Consider the following 22,473-nt stretch of genomic DNA (forward strand, 5'->3'; position numbering starts at 1 on the left):
CCAACATCTATCTCGGACATTCTTTTTCTTTCTTTCTTTTTTTTTTTCAATAATTTTATTTTTTTTTTAATGGGGCGACATCAATAAATCAGGATACATATATTCAAAGATAACAAGTCCAGGTTATCTTGTCGTTCAATTATGTTGCATACCCATCACCCAAAGTCAGATTGTCCTCTGTTACCTAGTTTTCTATGTGCCCCTCCCCCTCACCCTTTCCCTTTCCCTTTACCCCCTCCCCCCGTAACCACCACACTCTAATCAATGTCTCTTAGTTTCACTTTTATGTCCCACCTACGTATGTAATAATGCAGTTCCTGGTTTTTTCTGATTTACTTATTTCACTTCGTATAATGTTATCAAGATCCCACCATTTTGCTGTAAATGATCCGATGTCATCATTTCTTATGGCTGAGTAGTATTCCATAGTGTATATGTGCCACATCTTCTTTATCCAGTCATCTATTGACGGGCTTTTTGGTTTTTCCATGTCCTGGCCACTGTGAACAATGCTGCAATGAACATGGGGCTGCATGTGTCTTTACGTATCAATGTTTCTGAGTTTTGGGGGTATATACCCAGTAGAGGGATTGCTGGGTCATAAGGTAGTTCTATTTTCAGTTTTTGAGGAACCACCATACTTTCTTCCATAATGGTTGTACTACTTTACATTCCCACCAACAGTGTATGAGGGTTCCTTTTTCTCCACAGCCTCTCCAACATTTGCTATTACCTGTCTTGTTAATAATAGCTAATCTAACAGGTGTGAAGTGGTATCTCATTACAGTTTTGATTTGCATTTCTCTAATAACTAATGAAGATGAGCATCTTTTCATATATCTGTTGGCCATTTGTATTTCTTCCTGGGAGAAGTGTCTGTTCATGTCCTCTTCCCATTTTTTTATTGGATTGTTTGTTTGTTTGTTTGTTGTTGAGTTTTATGAGTTCTTTGTATATTTTGGATATTAGGCCCTTATCTGAGCTGTTGTTTGAAAATATCATTTCCCATTTAGTTGGCTTTCTGTTTATTTTGTTATCAGTTTCTCTTGCTGAGAAAAAACTTCTTAGTCTGATGTAGTCCCATTCATTAATTTTTGCCTTCACTTCTCTTGCCTTTGGAGTCAAATTCATAAAATGCTCTTTAAAACTCAGGTGTATAAGTTGAGTACCTATGTCTTCTTCTATGTACTTAATTGTTTCAGGTCTTATGTTTAGATCTTTGATCCATTTTGAGTTAATTTTAGTACAGGGGGACAAACTGTAGTCCAGTTTCATTCTTTTGCATGTGGCTTTCCAGTTTTCCCAGCACCATTTATTGAAGAGGCTTTCTTTTCTCCATTGTGTATTGTTGGCCCCTTTATCAAAAATTATTTGACTATATATATGTGGTTTTATTTCTGGACTTTCTATTCTGTTCCATTGGTCTGTCTATTTTTCTGCCAATACCATGCTGTTTTGATTGTCGTGGCCCTATAATAGAGTTTGAAGTCAGGTATTGTAATGCCTCCAGCTTCATTCTTTTTCTTTAGGATTGCTTTGGCTATTCGGGGTTTTTTATAGTTCCATATAAATCTGATGATTTTTTGCTCTATTTCTTTAAAAAATGTCATTGGAATTTTGATGGGAATTGCATTAAATTTGTATATTGCTTTGGGTAATATGGCCATCTTGATTATATTTATTCTTCCTAACCAAGAACAAGGTATATTCTTCCATCTCATTATATCTTTTTCAATTTCCCTTAACAATGGTTTATAGTTTTCATTATATAAGTCCTTTACATTCTTTGTTATGTTTATTCCTAAGTATTTTATTTTTTTTGTTGCAATCGTGAAGGGGATTATTCTTTTGAGTTCGTTCTCAATTGTTTCATTGTTGGCATATAGAAAGGCTATTGACTTCTGTATGTTAATTTTGTATCCTGCGACCTTACTGTATTGGCTTATTGTTTCTAGTAGTCTTTTTGTGGATTCTTTGGGGTTTTCGATGTATAGGATCATATCATCTGCAAAAAGTGATACCTTTACTTCTTCTTTTCCGATATGGATGCCTTTTATTTCTTTGTCTTGTCTGATTGCTCTGGCTAGAACCTCTAGTACCACATTAAATAAGAGTTAAGAGAGTGGACAACCCTGTCTTGTTCCTGATTTAAGGGGGAAAGCCTTCAGTTTAGTGCCATTTAATATGATGTTAGCTGATGGTTTATCATATATGGCCTTTATCATGTTGAGATATTTTCCTTCTATACCCATTTTGTTGAGAGTCTTAAACATAAAATTGTGTTGTATTTTATCAAAAGCCTTTTCTGCGTCTATTGATAAGATCATGTGGTTTTTGTTCTTTGTTTTGTTGATATGGTGTATTACATTAATCGTTTTACGTATGTTGAACCATCCTTGAGATTCTGGGATGAATCCCACTTGATCATGATGTATTATTTTTTTAATATGTTGTTGTATTCGATTTGCTAGTATTTTGTTTAGTATTTTAGCATCTGTATTCATTAGAGATATTGGTCTGTAGTTTTCTTTTTTTGTGCCATCCTTGCCTGGTTTGGGTATGAGGGTTATGTTGACCTCATAAAATGTGTTTGGAAGTATTGCTTCTTCTTCAATTTTTTGGAAGACTTTGAGTAGAATAGGAACCAAGTCTTCTTTGAATGTTTGATAAAATTCACTGCTATAGCCATCAGGGCCTGGACTTTTATTTTTGGGGAGGTTTTTAATGTTTTTTTCTATTTCTTCTCTACTAATAGGTCTGTTTAGGCTTTCTGCTTCTTCTTGACTCAGTCTAGGAAGGTTGTATTGTTCTAGGAATTTATCCATTTCTTCTAGGTTGTTGAATTTAGTGGCATAAAGTTTTTCATAGTATTCTACAATAATTCTTTGTATATCTATGGTGTCCGTGGTGATTTCTCCTCTTTCATTTTGGATTTTGTTTATATGAGTTCTTTCTCTTTTTTCCTTGGTAAGTCTTGCCAAGGGTTTGTCAATTTTGTTGATCTTTTCAAAGAACCAGCTCCTTGTTCTATTAATTTTTTCTATAGTTTTTCTGTTCTCTATTTCATTTATTGCTGCTCTGATTTTTATTATTTCCTTTCTTCGGCTGGTTTTGGGTTGTCTTTGTTCTTCTTTTTCTAGTTCCTTAAGGTGGGAAGTTAAGTGGTTCACTTGGGCTCTCTTGTTTGTTCATATATGCCTGAAGTGATATGATCTTCCCTCTTATCACTGCTTTTACGGCATCCCATAGATTCTGATATGTCGTATTGTCATTTTCATTTGTCTGTATATATCTTTTGATCTCTGCACTTATTTCTTCTTTGACCCATTCATTTTTTAAAAGTATGTTGTTTAGTTTCCACATTTTTGTGGGATTTTTTTCCTTTTTTTTTGCAGTTGAATTCTAGTTTCAAGGCTTTATGATCAGAATATGCTTGGTACAACTTCAATTTTTCTGAATTTGCTGATGTTGTTTTTGTGGCCCAACATATGGTCAATTCTTGAGAATGATCCATGTACACTGGAGAAAAATGTATACTCAGTCACTTTGGGATGAAATGTCCTGTAGATGTCTATCATATCCAGGTGCTCTAGTGTTTTGTTTAAGGCCACTATATCTTTGTTGATTCTCTGTTTGGATGACCGATCTAGAGCCGTCAGCGGTGTATTGAGGTCTCCAAGTATGATTGTATTTTTGTCAGTTTTTGTTTTAAGATCAGTAAGTAGCTGTCTTATATATTTTGGTGCTCCTTGGTTTGGTGCATATATATTAAGAATTGTTATGTCTTCTTGATTCAGTGTCCCCTTAGCCATTATGAAATGGCCATGTTTGTCTCTGAGTACTTTTGCTGTCTAATACTCAGCATTATCAGATATGGGTATTGCTACGCCTGCTTTTTTTTGGATGTTATTTGCTTGGAGTATTGTTTTCCAGCCTTTCACTTTGAATTTGTTTTTATCCTTGTTACTTAGATGAGTTTCCTGTAGGCAGCATACAGTTGGATTTTCTTTTTTAATCCATTCTGCTACTCTGTGCCTTTTTATTGGTGAGTTTAATCCTTTTACATTTAGTGTAATTATTGACACTTGTGGGTTCCCTATTGCCATTTTATATATTGCTTTCTGTTAGGTTTGTGTCTTGTCTAATCCTTCTCTTTCGCTTTTCTATCTTTTGTTTTTATTTGGTTGTATTCCATACATCTTTCCTCTGTTGCTATCTTTTTATCTCATGTGCTTCTGTGGTGGTTTTTTCAATGGTGGTTACCTTTAAGTAATGAAAAGGGTTCCTACCCTGTTCATTGTAGCGCACTATTTTGTGAGTACTTTTGCACTCCATCGTCCTTTGCTACTGTTAATCTCCATCCTCTCTCCCCCCCTTTCTTTTAGTTGTTGTCACAGTTTAAATTTGGTTTTATTGTGTTCTTCTTGGAGCTTTTACTTGTGGCTTTGTTTGTTTTTTTTTGTTCTTTGTATCTGATTGGAGAACCCCCTTTAGTAATTCCTGGAGTGGGGGTTTTCTGATGATAAATTCCCTCATCTTTTCTGTATCTGTGAATGTTTTTATCTCTCCTTCATATTTGAAGGATAGCTTTGATGGGCATAGTATTCGTGGCTGAAAGTTCCTCTCTTTCAGGACTTTATATATTGGGGTCTACTCTCTTCTAGCTTGTAGAGTTTCTGCTGAGAAATCTGATGATAATCTAATGGGCCTTCCTTTATATGTTGTATTCTTCTTTTCCCTGGCTGCCTTGAGAATTTTTTCTTTGCTGTTGGTTTGTGCCAATTTCATTATGATGTGCCTTGGAGTAGGTTTGTTAGGGTTAAGAAAACTCGGAGTTCTGTTTGCTTCTTGAATTTGAGGCTTTAGTTCTTTCCACAGGCTTGAGAAGTTCTCTTCTATTATTTGTTTGAGTATGTTCTCCATTCCATTTTCTCTCTCTTTTCCCTCTGATATACCTATTATTCTTATGTTATTCTTTTTGATGGTTCAGATAATTCTTGTAGGGCTATCTCATTTTTTTTAATTTTCGAGTCTCTTTCTTCTTCTTTCTGTTGTCTCTCAAGTTGCTTGTCTTCTATCTCACTAATCCTCTCTTCTATCTGGCCTGTTCTATTAGCTAAGCTTGTTATCTCATTTTTCAGCTCGTGAATTGAGTTTTTCATCTCTGTTTGATTTGTTTTTATAGTTTCAATTTCCTTGGAAATATATTCTTTGTGTTCATTGAGTTGTTTTCTGAGCTCCCTACATTGCCTTTCTATGTTTTCTTGTATATCTCGGACAATTTTTAGGATTTCTATCTTGAATTCTCTGTCATTTAGCTCCAAGGTTTCCAAAATATTAAATTTTTTCTCCATAGATTTTTCCTCATCTAGCTGTGTTACCTCTCTTTCTTTTGTATCCATGATTATTGATTTTCTCTTCCTTAATGGCATCTGAGGGTGGTTTTGTTGATAGTATTAATGAGATTTAATAAATAAAAAGTTAAAAAAATAAAAAATCATAAAGAAAAATAAAATAAAATAAAAATTAAAAAAAAAGGAAATTATTCCCCCCCTCCTTTTTTCCTCTCCTCTCCTCTCCCCTCTTTCTGGAGAAAATCTTGTGGTGAACTGTGAATTATATTGTATTAAATAGAACAAACAATGCCTGTAATGGAGGGCCTGAATTGGGGAAAAGTAATAAAGGGGCAAAAAAAAAAAAAAAGAAAGAAAAAAGAAGGGGGTATGGACCCACAAAAAGCAAATAAGGAAAAAAATTGGGTCAAGAATAATATGATTTGCTTTTAGGTGTTGGTTGACTAAGAGTTATGATGAGAGAAATAAGAGGGAAACAGGAAAATGGGGGGACAAATTAAAAAATTACTATTGTATTTAGTGGAACAAGAACTAGATAAAATGGAGAGCCAGGGATGGGAGCACTGCTAGTGAGTTAAAAAGGTGAAGTAAAACCCCCTAAAATGCCACAAACATAAGTTTGAGTCCCAGATAAGATAATTTGTTTGTTATTGAGGTTTGAATGAGAGGAGACGTAAAGGAGAAAGGAAGAAACTAATATAGAGGGAGAAAAGAAAGAGAGAGAGAGAGAAAAAAGAGGGAACCACTAAAAGAAGAAAAAAGAAAATAGGAGAGAGAGAGAGAGAGTTAAGAGTTTTGGAGTGCAACCCTCATAGAGAGAAAGGAAGAGGAAAGAAAAGATAATGGGAGATGTAACACTTATGGGTAGTGTAGTTCAAGGAGAGGAGAGAGTAAGACCGGCAGAGAGTTAATCGACCAAAATGGAGGAGGAAAAAAAAATTATCAAGAATGAAGATAAGAGAAACGAATAAATATAATAAAATGGGATAGGTTATAAAGTCTGCAGATTAGTCTTGATTTTGAGAGGTTATCTTCTTGCTTTTTCTTTTCTCTCCCTCTTCCTGGTCGGTGACTCTGTACCCCGGGTTCTGCCTTTTTGGCATGCTCAGGTAGAGGTTTGCAGTTGATAAGTCTCTATGGCGATGTCATGTATTGTGCTTTAGTATCGTTGGCAGTCAAGGCTCATTAGCATTTATAGACTCCGCCAGTGAGAGAGTCCGTGTTTTTGGAGCCTTTCTCCTAGTCTTTCCTTCCTCAATTAGTAGCCTAATAATCCAGCTATGGGGTTGCTGCTGCCTCTGCCTAGATAGTAAGAGGCTCAAAGAGCTGGCAACTCCCCACTCTATTCCCACTCAGCTCAGGGCTCTGGGTAAGGCTCAGTCAGTCAGAGCTGCTAGCATAATCAGGCGGGGCTTCTGCCCACTCAAAGACCTCTGGCTCTGCCACTCTGTCTGGTAACACAGGCGGGCGCCCACTCCTGGGGTGCTTGGAGGAAACTCTTGCTCACTATCTGCGTGCGCAGACCAGGATATCAGGCTGGCAGTCTCACACTCTGAGTGAAACCCCCACCCGCATGGAAAAGTTCCAGCGTTGGAATTGGCTCTCGCTTCGTCCCCGTGCGCGGCTTTTTCAAGGTGCTAGGGTGGCCTGAGATTCTGCTTTTGGCCCACACAAAGGCCCCTGACTCTGCTCCTCTGTGGGATAACACGGACGCACACTGCCAGGGCACTCGGAGGAATCTCTCGCTCACTATCTGCGCACGCAGACCAGGATATCAGGCCGGCAGTCTCACCCTCTGAGTGAAACCCCCACCTGCATGGAAAAGTTCCAGCATTGGAATTAGTTCTCGCTCGCTCCCCGTGTGCGGCTTTCCCAGGGCGCTGGGGCAGTCCGGAGATTCCGCTTTCGGCCCACACAAAGACCTCTGACTCTGCCTCTCTGTGGGACAACCCGGGTGCCCACTCCCGGGGTTTTGGAAGGAATCTCTCGCCCACTATCTGCGCACGCCAACCAGGAGATCAGGGAAAATGGCTGCCCCACTTGTCTTTCTTTGTCTGGGTTTGGCGCGAGTGTTAGCTTGTATTGCCCGGGTTGCCACAGGAACAGTTTTTCCTCGGCTTGGATCTCCGTGCCACAGCCTGGTTCAGCTGTTTGTGCCACAGCCTGGATCTATTCACCCCCTTTGCCCACCTCAGTTTCTATATTCTCAGTTCCCAGTGAAAGCCGCCCTGTTTAGGTTAGTGAGGAAGGCGGAGCATTTCTTACTCCCTATTTCCTTCGGGGTTTGGTTATATATTTAGCTAATTTTTCGCTCGACCATACCTTCGGATGTATTGCGAAACATCTGGAGGCTCCAAGGATAGGTTTTTCTGTTTCTGGTTGAAGATCTTGTTGAATTTTGGGAGAGATTTATCGGCATTGCTTCCTACCCCGCCATTACTCTCTCTGACATTCTTTTTCAATCAGCCTGGGCAGGACCTAAGAATATGCACTTTTAATAAGTCTGCTCTCACCCCCATTATTTAAACTAAGAAATAGGTTTTAACCTCACCAGGCAGTGGCATAATGGATAGAGCATCGGCCTTGGACACAGAGGAATCAGGCTCAAAAACCTGAGGTCAAAAACTTGACTGTGGGCTCATAAGCTTGAGTGCAGGCTTACCAGCTTGAGCATGGGGTCACTGGCTTGAATGTGGGATCATAGACATGACCCCATGTATCTGCCTTGAGCCCAAAGTTTTCTGGCTTGAAGCCCAAGGTTGCAGGTTTGAAGCCCAAGGTCACTGGCTTGAGCAAGGGGTCTCTGGCTCTGCTATAGCTCCCTGGTCAAGGCATGTATGAGAAAACAATCAATGAACAACTAAGGTGCCACATGAAGAATTGATGTTTCTCATCTCTCTCTCCCTTCCTGTCTGTCTGTACTCCCTTGCTAAAAAAAGAAAAAAAAAAGAAACAGGTTTTATATGACACTGACTTATTTCAGCTTTCTGTTGGCATTCTGTACCCTCTTTGTTCTTCTTCCGAGAGCATCTCTGAGGAGATGATGTGAACCCTTTCATCTCTGTGGGAGACAAGTTCAGGTCAGGCTCTGAGTACAGTAACCCCGTGTCATAATATTTGATAAAAGGGAAAAGTAAAGAAAAGATAAAAACAGAGGAAGAAGCAAGGCCAAGTATGGGTAACTTGTGTGTGAGTGGTCATCGAGGACATTGTGGACCACGACAAGATTCATCACAGGGAGGTTTTATTGTGCCCTTGAACTGAGTGTGCCAGACTATTGAGAATGGAGTATAGACTGAGTTCCACAAATTGTCTTTGATAGAGGAATTCTCCCAACTTTGATCCTAGGTGGTGGTGACAAAGAATGAGTCCGAGATATATCATGGAACCAAGAACAGCATCTCACTTTTACTGGGGTATCATGTCAGCTCTCAAGGACCTAATCTTTCCTGAAGATAGCAAATAAGTACATAGGTGTACATGGTAAGGCACACCCAGAGGAAGCGCCCTGTCCCATTTAATCTCACTCTTCATACTGTTGGGAGTCCATCGTTGACTTCAGCAGCAGTGAAGCTCAGTGGGGTCTGGTTGGCTTCACATGTGATGAGATTCCACAGAGGAAGAAAACTGGAAAGATGGGTCTGGGCCCCGAGGAGGGGGTGAGAACTGAGTGGGAACCTGCTGGGGCACCCCCAAAGCATGGGAAAGGTGCTGAGTGGGAAGGGGGACGCCTCGGTGGGACCATGGTGCTTGATAACGGGAGGCTCCGCAAGGGCAGCTCAGCTTGGGAGCGGCACGGGGCTTGATGCTGGGGCAGCCCACGGGGCAGGGGAGGAGGGCAGTTCAACCTGTGAGTCCTGACGAACCACAGGTCAACCAGACTGAGGTGGCTCTGTGGACACTGCATTCCTGACCCTAAATAACACGGTGGCCTTTGAAACCCTGAGCTTTGGAAACAGAAGCAAAGGCTGGGAGCTAGGGGGCCTCGTTGGGCCCAGGACAGTATATCCAGGGGCCCCAGGGGCTTAGGGAAGTAAGGACAGGAGATGACTTTCCTCCGGGAGCTCAGATACTAAGCCTACGTTGGGGCTCACCGCCTCCTTGGAGAAGAGTAGAGGTGCCCCGAGGGGAAGGACCCAGTGGTGATTGATGGCAGTGACGACACTGCTACAGCTCTTCCCTCGCTCAGCACAACTCCGACCAACATAGGCCAAATCCCCTTTCCAAAGTTCCGATTATGTTCTTGTCCTTGTTCCTTAAAGCCAGTGCTTGTTGCTTAGAAACAAACTCTGTAATTTGGAAATCAGATCAGATAATATCCTATTTTCAAGAACTGTAAAATGATTGCAAACATATCATTATGCACCGATAGGCTTCCTAACTGGCAGCTCCAGAGATCGCAGAGATTTTTTTTTGGGGGGGGGAGGGGCAACAAACTGATGCTGTAGATGGAAACCTGTTTTACAAGATTCTGAGATAAAATCTGTTTCTACCATCTTAAGGGGTCGCTACTCCACCTGTGTATGGCTTTGTACATAGTTTACAGAAATCTTCGCAACTGTTCTATGACGTGGGTTTTATGATTATTCCACTTTACAGTTAAAAAGCAACAACCCGGGCTGAGAGGGTGAGGTATTAGCCTGAGGGCTGTGTGAGTCTGCTCAGGTTGCCATAACAGAGTAGCGTGGGCCGGATGACTTCAAGTTCGAGGTCAAGGTGTAGGCAGTGTCGGTTTCATTCTGAGGCCGCTCTCCTTGGCTCGTAGATGACTCTCTTCTCTCTCTTTCGTTACTCGGTCTTCACTCTGTGTGTGCCCGAGTTCTAATCTTTTGTGTTTTTTTTTAATTTGTTTTTGTTTTTACTCCTCATTTTTTTTGGAGATATAATTGACATATAAAGTTGTTTAAGATGTACAGCATTTGATTTGATACACTTAAACATTACAACACAACCACCATACATAGCACCGGCTAACACAGCCATTTTATCACATCATTACCATTTTTTTTGTGTGTGTGGTGAGAACATTTAAGATCTACTCTCTTAGCAATTTTCAAGTATATAATACAGTATTATTAACTATTGTCACCATGCTGCCTCGTAGGGCCCCAAAACTTACTTGTCTTATACCTGGAAGTTTGTGCCCTTCAGTAAGCATCTCCTCATTTAGCTTTCTTAGACTCCACATATAAGTGAGATCATACAGTACTTGTCCTTCTGTGCCTGGCTTATTTCACTTAGCATAATGCTCTCAGCGTCCATCTGTCTTGTGGCAAATGGCAAAATTTACTTCTTTTTTATGATTGAATATCAGTTTATGTATATATGTTATATATTATATATATATCAGACCTTATTTATCCATTAATTCTTTAATGAACACTTATTAGGTTGTTTTCCTCTTAGCTATTGGTGAATAATGCTGCAATAAACATGGGACTGCAGATATCTCTCTCTTTTTTCTTTTTTTGTATTTTTCTGAAGTGAGAAGCAGGGAGACAGAGAGAAAGAAAGACTCCCACATGTACCTGACAGGACATACATCATGCCCACTAGGGGGCAATGCTCTGCCCATCTGGGACATGGCTCTGTTGCAACCAGAGCCATTCTAATGCTTGAGATGGAGATCATGGAACCATCCTCAGTGCCCTGGGCATTGCTCCAGTGGAGCCTTGGCTGTAGGAGGGTAAGAGAGAGATAGAGAGAAAGGAGAGGAGAAAGGGTGGAGAAGCAGATGGGTGCTTCTCCTCTGTGCCCTGGCCAGGAATTGAATCCAGGACATCCACATGCTGGGCTGATGCTCTATCACTGAGTCAGCTGGCTAAGGCTGCAGATATCTCTTTGATGTCCTGTGTTTATTTCCTTTGGGTATACATCAAGAAGTAGAATTGCTTCATGTCATATGGCAGTTGTATTTTAAAATTTTTAAGGGACCTCCATACTTTTTTTCATAATGGCCGCACCATTTACATCCCCAGAACGTACAAGTGTTTCCTTTTCTCCACATCCTCATCAAGACTTATTGTCTCTATTCTTTTTAATGACAGCCATTCGGACAGGTGTGGAGTGATAGCTCACTGTGGTTGTGATTTGCGTTTTTCTGATGATTAGTGATGTTGAGCATTTTTCATATACTTCTTGGCCATATGTACGCCTTCTTTGGAAAAATGGCTGCTCACTTTCTCTGCCCAGTAGTCTGGGCTGGCCGCTGGCATGGTTCCTGGGCTCTGGGTGGGTAGCAGAGTGGAGGAGGGGCTGGGGGGATGGTGCCAGTAAACTGGAAGAGCTGTGAGGCAAACACTGGTCAACTCTGTGGAAGGAGTGCTGGCTGTGAGCTGCTTCAGTGGTAGAATCTGCTGGGCTTGTCTGCAGGGCAGATCACTGTGAATCACAGTGGCTCCCTCTGTGTGGCTCTGACTTGTATCCCCTGCTTTCCCCCCTTTTCCAAGTCTTCTCTATACATTTCAGCTTTGCTGGTCTGGGTGGGCTGAAACTGATGTGGACCATTAGCCTGGTGTCCCCTCGTCCTTTCCTGGAGAGAGTCTCTTTCTAGTTGGGGAGTGCCCTCCTGGTGGGAGCATGCCAGCCTGGGAATGGGGTGACATGGGCACATGTAACTGTCCCTCTCTTCTCCTGTGCCTATTCTCAGGGGGCTTACTGTTCTGATGATGTGTTTAAGTTTTTTAAGTGGACTCTGGAGCTCTCCCAGAGCTGTTTTATTTATTTATTTATTTATTTATTTATTTATTTATTTATTTATTCTTGGATAGTTCTAATTGTGGGTCTTTGTGGAGGGATGGAGGTTGGGGTCTCCTGTGTCACCATTTAGTGACACCACCAACTGCTCCTAATTTCCTCTTCTAATCTGATTGGATTGGGGACTAACTAGTGCCCTCATGTTAACTTAATTGTTCTTTAAAAGCTCTAACTCCAAATAAGGTCCTATTCTGAAGTTCTTGGGGTTAGGATTTTGAGGAGACATAATTCAGCGCATAAAATGTGCCTTGTAAGTCCATCTAGCTTTGTGGGAGCAGGACTCCAGTGGAAAGGCATCTACATCTCTCCTGGCCTAAATGGTGCGTGTCAACTTGGCAAAGCTGGAGCTGCTTCCCAGACCTACCTCTGCACAGTTCCAGGTCAGCATCCCAGAAGGAGGAGCAGGCCTGAGATCCTCAAAGCAGATGTGAGGCAAGGTGGGCTCTTGAGGGTGGTGGCCCTGGGAGGCGATCAAAGACAGGTGCAGGGGATCCACTGTCCTAGCCTGGTCTGGCCATCCTCTGCTCTGTGCCAGTGCATCCTCCTGATGTCCACCTGCTGATCAGCAGCCATCCAGGTTTGACTGACATGTCACCCAGAGGAGGCCTGCTGGGACCACATCTCCCATGACCTCCCTGGTCCCTGTCATGAGTGCCCCCCCCACAGCCTCATTAAGACTCCTCTAGACCCCCGTGACCTCCCTACAGCCTCCCCATGGCCTCCCTTAGCCATAGACACACAAAGGGACAGGTGGTTGTCTTTGCTGGTCTTCTCATGCTGCTTCTGTGACACCTCATCCCCCAGGCCTAATCTTTTCTAGTCCTGTGAAGGTCTAACCCTTCCACTGACTCCCTTCTTCCCCTAGAGCTGAGGGCTCTGCTCCCATGATGAGTCTGCCTACACAGTGGCCATGCATATTCAGAGTCAAGGGGATACCACTCATTTCACAATAAGATACAGGGACTGGATAGGGGGAGGACCCAGCACAAGCCAAGAAGGATTAGGAAAAGAGATTGGTTCGTTTGGAAAAAAGTCTGCTCTCTTCCAGGCCTGAGGTAATATAATCAAAATTTAACAAAGGCCCCTCTCGGTAGCACAGGTTTGTTCCTGGGTTCACCCGTCAGTTTGTGCACATTCTCTCCTTGCAGCAGACATGTGGGCCCAGTAGCCGCGGGCCCCAAGCACAGGCCTCAAAGCGGAGCCTGGATGTGGCAGCGCTGCCCAAGCACCCCTGGGAGCAGAGTCTGTGCTGGACACCAGAGCCCAGGGTGACTGCACTGTAGTGTGGAACTCTGCCCCCTGGTGGCCACCTATGCACACCAGGCCCGGACTTCCACAGTGAGATGGACCTATGCCCCCGACTTGTGGATGAGACATTGGGCACCTGGAGACAGTCCTTTGTTTTTGCTCCAATAAATCTTCCCACTACACCTCATTCTCCTACGCCTGGGTCTCTGAATGCTTTTCTCCGCGGAAGAGCACTATTTGCACCAGCAACAGATTGAGCCTCTGTGTGTCATGCCACCTTCTATTAATCCACTCTGTTGTGACGGCATTTGCGACTGTCTATACTAGTGCTGCTGTGAGCAGCCTGGGGGCTGGCTACCGGGAGCCCACCCTGGACTAGCAGGATCAGGGTCCGCCTGCTAACCTGATCCCTCATCCATGCCAAGCCTCATTGTAGGCACTCTGCCTGGGAACCCAGGAACCTCCTTGTATACAGGTCCGAGCCGAGCCTCCCCAGGTGTCAGATCTCATTTAGATTTAGGTCCCCAATCAGTCCAATGGCTCTGAGCTACAGGTGTCCGCCCTTTGATGGGATCATGCACATGGAGGCAAGAGCTATCTGAGTTGGGGGCAGCAGCACATTCCTGCAGAGGGAGGGATGGAAGGACCAGAGAGACCGAGCAGTCCTGCGGGAGAGTGAGAAGATCAGGGTGGGGAGGCAGGTGGTTGTCAGCTGGTATTTTAGTGAGAGAGGCAAGTGGGGAGGGCTGGGGAACAGCTGCGGGGAGTTCGGATCTGTGCTGCCACTAAGCCCAGAGACCCCACGAGGGCCTCACCTTTACATAACCCACCTGTGTAGCCACTCCCCGCATAGTTACAACTTCCTCAAAGTTCCCGAGTCCCTTCCCAGGCAATCCTGCTTGACCCCAGCCTCAGGCAACGAAGCTGCTCCCTCAGGTGGGGCAGATTTGCCTCTTCGGAACTTCATAGGAATGGAATCGTTCCTGTACGTGGCCCCCTGTATCTGGTTTCTTTCTTTTCTCTTTTTTTTATCAATAGAAGTCCCTTTATTTTATATTTCCCAAAGGATAGCAATGTGACAAGGGTCTGGCCTTTTTTTCTAAGAGGGAAATGAGCAAAATAATAAAAGTAGCAAAAGCTCAGGGTTCTATGGGAAGTACACTGAGTTTCTGCAGCCTCTGGTATCTGGCAGCCCGCCTCTCCCACTCCTCATCTAAGACACGACAGTGGCCAGGAATCATTGTGCCAAGGCGGGGCCTCGAGGGCAAGCCTCAGGATGGCAGAGGCCTGGATCAACACTGTCTCTGCAGGAAACGCAGGCCCACCTTCTTATGAGGAACCAGGATAATGCGGGCCACACTCTTCACCTCCCCTGTCTCAGGGGCCAGGACCACCTCATAGTGCTGGATCAGCCTGGCCAGCAACAGCTGCATCTCTAGCTCTGCAATCCTGTAGCCCAGGCAACCCCGGACCCCATAACCAAAGGGCACGGAGCCAAATGGGTGCTGGGCCCCGAGGGTATCAGTCTGACCCTTCCTTAGCCAGCGATGGGGCTGGAAGCTCTCCGGCTCAGGAAAAATGCTGGGGTCCTGGGAAACCACATAGTGGCAGAACACAAATTGGGTATTCTTGGGGAAGAGGAAACCACTAACTTCAACTTCTTTTTCCGTGATTACCCGGGAATTTATGGGGACTACAGGGTAGAGACGCAGGGTCTCCTTAAGCACAGCCTTGAGTAGGGGCATGTGGGCAAAGTCCTTGTGCTGGGGTGTATCTGGTTTCTTTTGTTCAGCCTAATGTCAGTCTTTGAGATTCAACCATGGTGTCAGGTGTGTGAATGGTTGTCTGTAGGGAAAACAGCTGCCTTAGTCTTGCTTACTTGTACTTTGCATGATTAGTGCATGAGCACGTGGCAGAGCCATATGTGTGTGTGTATATTCCATGTAAGCCGACAGGTGCTTGCCCTCAGGACAGATTGCGAATTGCCTGCCGCCCCTGTGAGGAGCCATTTTGCTGTTCATTCGCCTGCTGCTGTGAGAAGTGATTTTCCCGTTTGTCCACCATTGTGAGAATCTATAAAAGAAGAGTGGTTCACCACTTTCCGGCTCTGCAGTTCCTCTGCTGTCTGCCCGTATCCAGTGTGAACCTGCCTGGCCTCAGCCACTGGCATTACATTGCTCCTTTTTATTGCTGAGTAGTGCCCACTTGTAAAGCCAGAAGCCACAGCCAGGGCCACTATCACAGCAGCCCGGCCCTTGCAGGTTCGCATTGGATTCGGACAGTCGGTAAAGAAACCATGGAGCCAAAAACTGGTGGGCCATAGCCTTTAATCCTAGCTTGCACCCGGCGGGCAAGTAAAAATACACACTGGGCTCCAAAACCCAGTCACACTCAGTGCTCACAAAGCCACTGACTTATCCGAGTTTCCTAGAATCAAAGGTTTCTAGCTCACCAGCCTTATTTTCCTCAGTTCCCCATCTCCTTCCTTATCCCAGATACAAACTCTGTACAAACTGGCATCTCACTCAGCACTCCACCATCTTGGCTGCTTTTCCTGGCCTCCTCCACGTGGCCGCCTTCCGCTGCTGGCTCTACTTTCTCTGCTCTCTCATGCTAATCTCAGGAACCAAGAGCCAAACTCCCGCTCCGTTCCCATTTTATAGTGTAGAAATCCAAACCCTTAATCCAATATACATAATAGGGAAGTCTCTTATACAAAGTCACTTCTCTGAGGCATGATAGGATTGTACCACCTTACACCAAAAAGGGTAGGAAAGGCTTAATCCCAAAACCAAGCCCCAGGCTACAAGGATTCTGCCTGCCTTTAGCCCACCCCAACACACATTAATACCACCTGGGCAACGGCCTCTTTAACAAAGTGAGCATAATACATTTTATCTGCCCAACACCACTGTATGGAGGGAAGGACGACAGCAGTCTGCTCATCACTCGCCTGCTGACCTAGGCTTTTCCAGTTTAGAATTATTACAAACAAAGCTTCTAGGAAGCGTCTGTTTTGAAGTCTTTTTTTTTTTCAGTGAAAGGAGGCACGACAGAGAGACAGACTCATGTACGCACCCTGACCAGGATCTACCTGGAAAGCCCAATAGGGGTGATGCTATGCCCATCTGGGGTGTTGCTACGTTGCTTAGGAACCTGAGACAAAGGCCATGGAGCCATCCTCAGCACCTGGGGCCAACTTGCTCCAATTGAGTCATGGCTGCAGGAGAGTAAAAGAGAAAGAAAGAGAAAGAGAGAGAAGCAAGAGGGGAAGGTGTGGAGAAGCAGATGGGTGCTTCTCCTGTGTGCCCTGACCAGGAATTGAATCCAGGACTTCCACACACTGGGCCAACACTTTACCACTGAGCCAACAAGCCAGGACCATGTCTAGAAGTCTTTTTGTGGCATTGTCTTTTCGTTTCCTTTGAAATACATATATCTGGGAGACTTGCTGTCTGTAGTTAAGGGTATATTTTACTTTGTGAGAAGTGCCAAAGAGTTTCCAAAGTGGTTGCATTTTTCATTCTCACTAGCAGGTATGAGAGCTCTTCCTGAGAAGTGAGAACACAGGGACCTCTAGTCACTTGAGCTGTAAAATAGTAAAGTAGCCTCTTGCCAGCACCGTGGTTATCAAGCGCTTGCTGCTTGCTATGAAGTGGGGTTCTCAATCCTGGACGCATATTACAACCACCTGGAAAACTTTTCAACTTGCCATATTCAAGCCTTGTCTCAATCAATTAAGTTCAGAATTTCCAGGATGGTTCCCAAATATAAGCATTTTCTGTTATCCAGCTATGTTGAGAACAATCGTTGCAGGAAAGATTTGTGAACACTCAGCAGAGACATTCTCCAGAGGAGGGTGGGGCCTGGTGCACACAGAAGTGCACTGCTGTCCTCTAACAGTGATTTTCAACCTTTTTTGAGCTGCGGCACATTTTTTACATTTACAAAATCCTGGGGCACACCACCTACCAAAATGACACAAAATGACACTCTAACATAGTACATATTATACATATACTTAATAACATAGTTTCTAAATGTATTTATACTCACACCTGACCCTGTCTCATGGCACACTGGTTGAAAAACACTGCTCTAAGAGACAGGAAACTGTCCCCAAGTACCTGCTACTTGCAGAAGTGCCTGACATTAAGCTTTTTGTCAGGAAATGGATCGCTGAGGCATCCATTCCAAAGTATTCCACCTCAAATAAACATAATATTAGCTGTATAAGGAAGGAGGCCCCATCACTATCACTATGCTAGGACCACACAACGCCCCTCCTTCTCATCTCAGATGGCCACATATCCCAGCTGCCTACCTGACCTGTTTCCTCTGCCTCAACCAATGGCATCTCTTACTGAGCAGTGTGGTAGGCAAAAGTCAGAGAGGAGGTCCCTCTTTTCCCCATCCTGAGTGAAAGTCTTAAGAGAACGACAAACCTGGGTCCTCTGTCCCCCGACAGCTCCTCAGTCTTACCTGATGGCTTAGCCTCACCTTCCAAGAGCTGGTATGCAGCACTCAGCTCCACATCGCTCCCTTCTTTCCATGCTCTGCACCAGCAGAGCCTGTCTTTTTTTTTTTTTTGTATTTTTCTGAAGCTGGAAACGGGGAGAGACAGTCCGACAGACTCCCGCATGCGCCCTGACCGGGATCCACCCGGCACGCCCACCAGGGGCGAAGCTCTGCCCCTCCGGGGCGTCACTCTGCCACGACCAGAGCCACTCCAGCGCCTGGGGCAGAGGCCAAGGAGCCATCCCCAGCGCCTGGGCCATCTTTGCTCCAATGGAGCCTCGGCTGCAGGAGGGGAAGAGAGAGACAGAGAGGAAGGAGAGGGGGAGGGGTGGAGAAGCAGATGGGCGCTTCTCCTGTGTGCCCTGGCCGGGAATCGAACCCGGGACTTCTGTACGCCAGGCCAACACTCTACCAGTGAGCCAACCAGTCAGGACCCAGAGCCTGTCTTGAGGTCGCACATTCCACCCAAGCATTGCTAACAGCCCGACTTACATGTCCTGCTCAGATCCCTGAATTTTAGCTCTAACTACCCACCAGCCTGCTCAGTGCCTCCTCTTGGAGATAGTAGAGTATATCAAATCAGCAGTAAAAACTAAATGCCTGACTTTCACTCCATTCCCACAAACCCCTCCCTACAAACCTTCTCCTGCATTTCACTAACATTTCAGTCCAATCTCTTGGTTATTCAGCCAAAACTTCCATGGAGGGAGAATCATGCCCTCTAAAGATGACCATGTCCTAATTGATGGGACCTGTGAAGATCTTACCTCATATGGCAAAAGGGATCTTGCAGGTGTGTTAAGTTCAGGGCCTTCAGATGCAGAGGGTATACTGGATTATCCAGATGGACTTGATGCAGCCACAAGGTCCTTAGTGGAGAAGGCAGAAGAGTCAGAGTTGGAGAAGCAGATGCGATGATGGAAGCAGAGATTGGAGAGACGCAGCCATGGGCCAAGGAATGCAGGTGGCCTCTCAAAGATGGAAAAGGTGAGTACAGATGCTCTCCGAGAGCCTCCAGAAGGACCACAACCCTGCTGACAACTTAATTTTAGCTCAGAAGGACCTGTGTGAGACTTCTAAGTGGCAGAATTGTAAGATAATAAATTTGTGTTATATTAAGCTACAAGTTTATGGTAGTTTGTTATGTAGCAACAGGAAACTAATATGACCTTGAAGGTTTATCTCCTTTCTGTCACTCATACTGGTACCTACCAATCAGTAAAGTCTGCCTCCAAAATATTTGCAGAATTTGATCACCTCTTAATCTGCCCTTCCTCATTCCTGTCCTAGTCAAGCCTCTATTGCAGCGGTTCTCAACCTGTGGGTTGTGACCCCGGTGGAGGGTCGAACGACCAAAACACAGGGGTCGCCTATTTTCCGATGGCTTTAGGCAACCCCTGTATTTTGGTCGTTCGACTCCCCGCCGGGGTCGCGACCCACAGGTTGAGAACCGCTGCTCTATTGTCTCTTGGCTGGACTGGTGCAGTAGTCTCCCAAAGTAAAGATGGCTAGTGGTCATCCAATATCCATGTTCCTCCTTTTCAGGAATAGAACTGATTTTCTTTATTTGAATAAAATGAAGATCTGCATTCCTCTGCCTCTCACTGAGTTCTGGATAGATGGACTTGTGTAGAAGTGTCATACACAGCTATTGGAAAATAATTAAAATTAGGTTTACTCACCTGTTTTTCGGCTGTGTAGCCACAATGCTTAATGTGACCAAGGGCACAGGACCTTGAGCTCTGCCTTAATGTAAGCACCTTATGTAACCAAGGACATAGATTTTGGCTCGGTGTCACTATTGTCTGATTAGCCATAGAAGCCTGAGTGCAGGGACTGCTGCTGTGCCCGCCTGCTGTTGCCACTGACAAACTGCTGTGGCTGCTGCGCTCTCCCTGTCACACATGTCCTATTTGCCTACACCTCCGTGTCTTCTTCAGCTCCCAGCCTCTGGCACCCTTCCGTCCCTTGCCTCTGAACTTGGACCCAACAACAACTTCCAGGAAATTTGTTTAAGTGACTAGAGCGTTCCTTATCCTTTCCTCACACTCCTGCTGGCTGGAATAGAGAGGCACAGGCTAGAGCCAGAGCCCAGTGTTGGACCATAAAGCAATAATTTAGGATGGCAGGGAAGAAAGAAGGAACTTTAGAGTTGAAATACCTGCCTCGATCAGCTTATGTTTGGACTTGACTTATGTTAGAGAGAGAAATGTCTGTATTGTTGAAGTCTGTTATTTGGGGGTTTTGTGTTGAACCCTGTAATACCAGTGGCCAAGGCCAGGCAGGTTCACATTGGATTCGGGAAGATGGTAGCCATTTCCATTTATTGAAGTCTCACAAAAGCGGGCAAGCAAACAGGCAGGGGAGATCTTCTCCTCATGGCACAGGCAAGAGATCAGGGAAATGGCCCCTCACAATGATGGGCAAGCGATCTGCCAAATGGCCCGCTGCAGTGGAGGGCAAGCAATACGTGTCAGAGGAAAGCACCCGTAGCCTTACACAGACTGTACATACACATGGCTCTCGGCCATTTGCTCACACACTAATCATGCAAAGTGCAAGTGAGCAAGCCTAACATAGATTTTCCCCCTACAATCCCAATGAGCACCCATGTCCTATGTAATCTTCCTGTTTGTGCCCTTGTCCTTGTCTTCACTACTCCCAACGTAGTAACCAGAATGGTTCCTTAAAATCTAAGTCAGTCCCTCCTCTGCTCAAAACCTTCGAATGGCTTCTCTCTGACACTGTCCAAAAGCTAACATGGTCCCCACATGATAGATGTGCCTCTCCCTAACGTCGCCTCCCCCAAACCTCTCCTCTTCCCACCCTCATCCATTAGTACCCACTGCAGCCACATGCCCTCTTCACTGTTTAGAAAGCCTACCTCCTTTGCCTTGCCTTGTTCTCCACTCAGCCGGAATGCCTCTGCCCAGACACAGACAAGGTCAGGCTTCCTCTTGGAAACTGATGGTCATTGTTGCCAATTTGACACCAACAGAGATCCTCAGTTTGGGATGCAGTGAGGGGAGAGATTTTACTCAGTGTGAACTGCTCAACTGGGAAACAGTGTGGCTGTGGGATGGGACAGCCTGGACGAGGTGGTCAGGGAAAGCAGCCTCGGGGTTCAGTCACCAGTGTTGCAGCTCTGGCTACATCAAGGAATTCGTCAATGGAAACTGATGGAATGTTCCACCAAGATAGAGGTGAAGCTGGCTTATAAAAGAAGAGCTCCTGCCCATGGTCCCTGTTGGGTACATTTCATGCAAATGAGGACTCTGAATCTTCACAGTTTGGTTGGCTCAAAAAGCAGTCCTGATTGGTCAGAATGGGACTGACATGATTGGTTGGTAAAGATACAAATAAGGGGATAGCTGCACAACTTTGGGCAAGGGAAATCTCAGTCTTCTCAGTTGACATGCAATTCTAGGAACTCTCTTAGAAGATTCTCAGCAGGAGCACAGTGCAGGAGGCGTGGCAGCCCAGGCAGTAACTTTTCACAAAAATGCAGCATGTGTGAGGGACCTTTGTAATCACTGGCTGCTAGACTATGATCATGATTCTGAATCCAAGTAACCATGAGGAGTACCTTCTGTTAGATATATTTTTCTCAGGGTCAACACTCTTTTCATCCTGATCTCTGCTCAAATGTCACCTCACCAGAGAGACTTCCCTGATACCCCTACTTAAAACAGCTCCCACCTCCTTATCCCACTCTGTCCAGTGCCTTGTGTTCCTCCATGACTGTCCCCTAAAGCTCTGTATTTGTTGTCTTCTGCATTATTTCACTTTCCTCCAAGATAAGGAGAGCTCTTTTAGGGCTGGGCTTCTCACTGCTCTGTTTACAGCCACACCCTCATTACTGAGAATGGTGCTGGCATGCAATGACAGGTGCTTGGTCAATGTTTATTGACTCCATTCATGAACAAATAAGGTGTTCCTAACCAGGGAGTCCTAGCTTTTTCAGGGTGTAGGAGACAAAAACTTGGTACAGGAAACCCTTGGTTTTCAAGAAAATCGACACAATAAATATTTGAAAAAACAGGATGCTTGGAGCAGATCATTGTGGGGTCTGGGATCTTGTTTTCAACTTGATATTGGGGATGGGGGAGTGGTGGATTTTAGAAACAATGACAGAGCAAGCCTAGAGTTTCAAACTGGTGACCTCAGTGCTCCAGGTCAACACTTTATCCACTGTGCCACCACAGGTCAGGCTAGGTCCAGTTCTTAGTGAGAAAGGATATTGCAGAACAGCAGAGTGATAATTAAGTTTTTTTTCCCCCTGAAGAAATAGTTAGTTCTTCTGGGTTGTTACTTTAAATCAGTGATTTTCAAGGGGGCAATATTACCCCTTAAAAGACATTGATCAGTCTCTGAGACATCTTCAACTGTCGTAACTGTGGGAGAGGTGCTATAGGTATCTCTATAGCATTCAGAGATTCAGAGATGCTGCTAAATCTACTATAATCACACAGTCCCCCACAACCAAAAATTAACTAGCTCCAAATATCAATAGTGCTGAGGCAGAGAAATCTGGCTTATATGTATTTTGCTTAAATTAATAGCATAAAAGGAGGACGAAAATGCCCAGACAACTTGA

The sequence above is a fragment of the Saccopteryx leptura genome, chromosome 5 (assembly GCF_036850995.1).
Source record: "Saccopteryx leptura isolate mSacLep1 chromosome 5, mSacLep1_pri_phased_curated, whole genome shotgun sequence".
Classification (NCBI taxonomy): domain Eukaryota; kingdom Metazoa; phylum Chordata; class Mammalia; order Chiroptera; family Emballonuridae; genus Saccopteryx; species Saccopteryx leptura.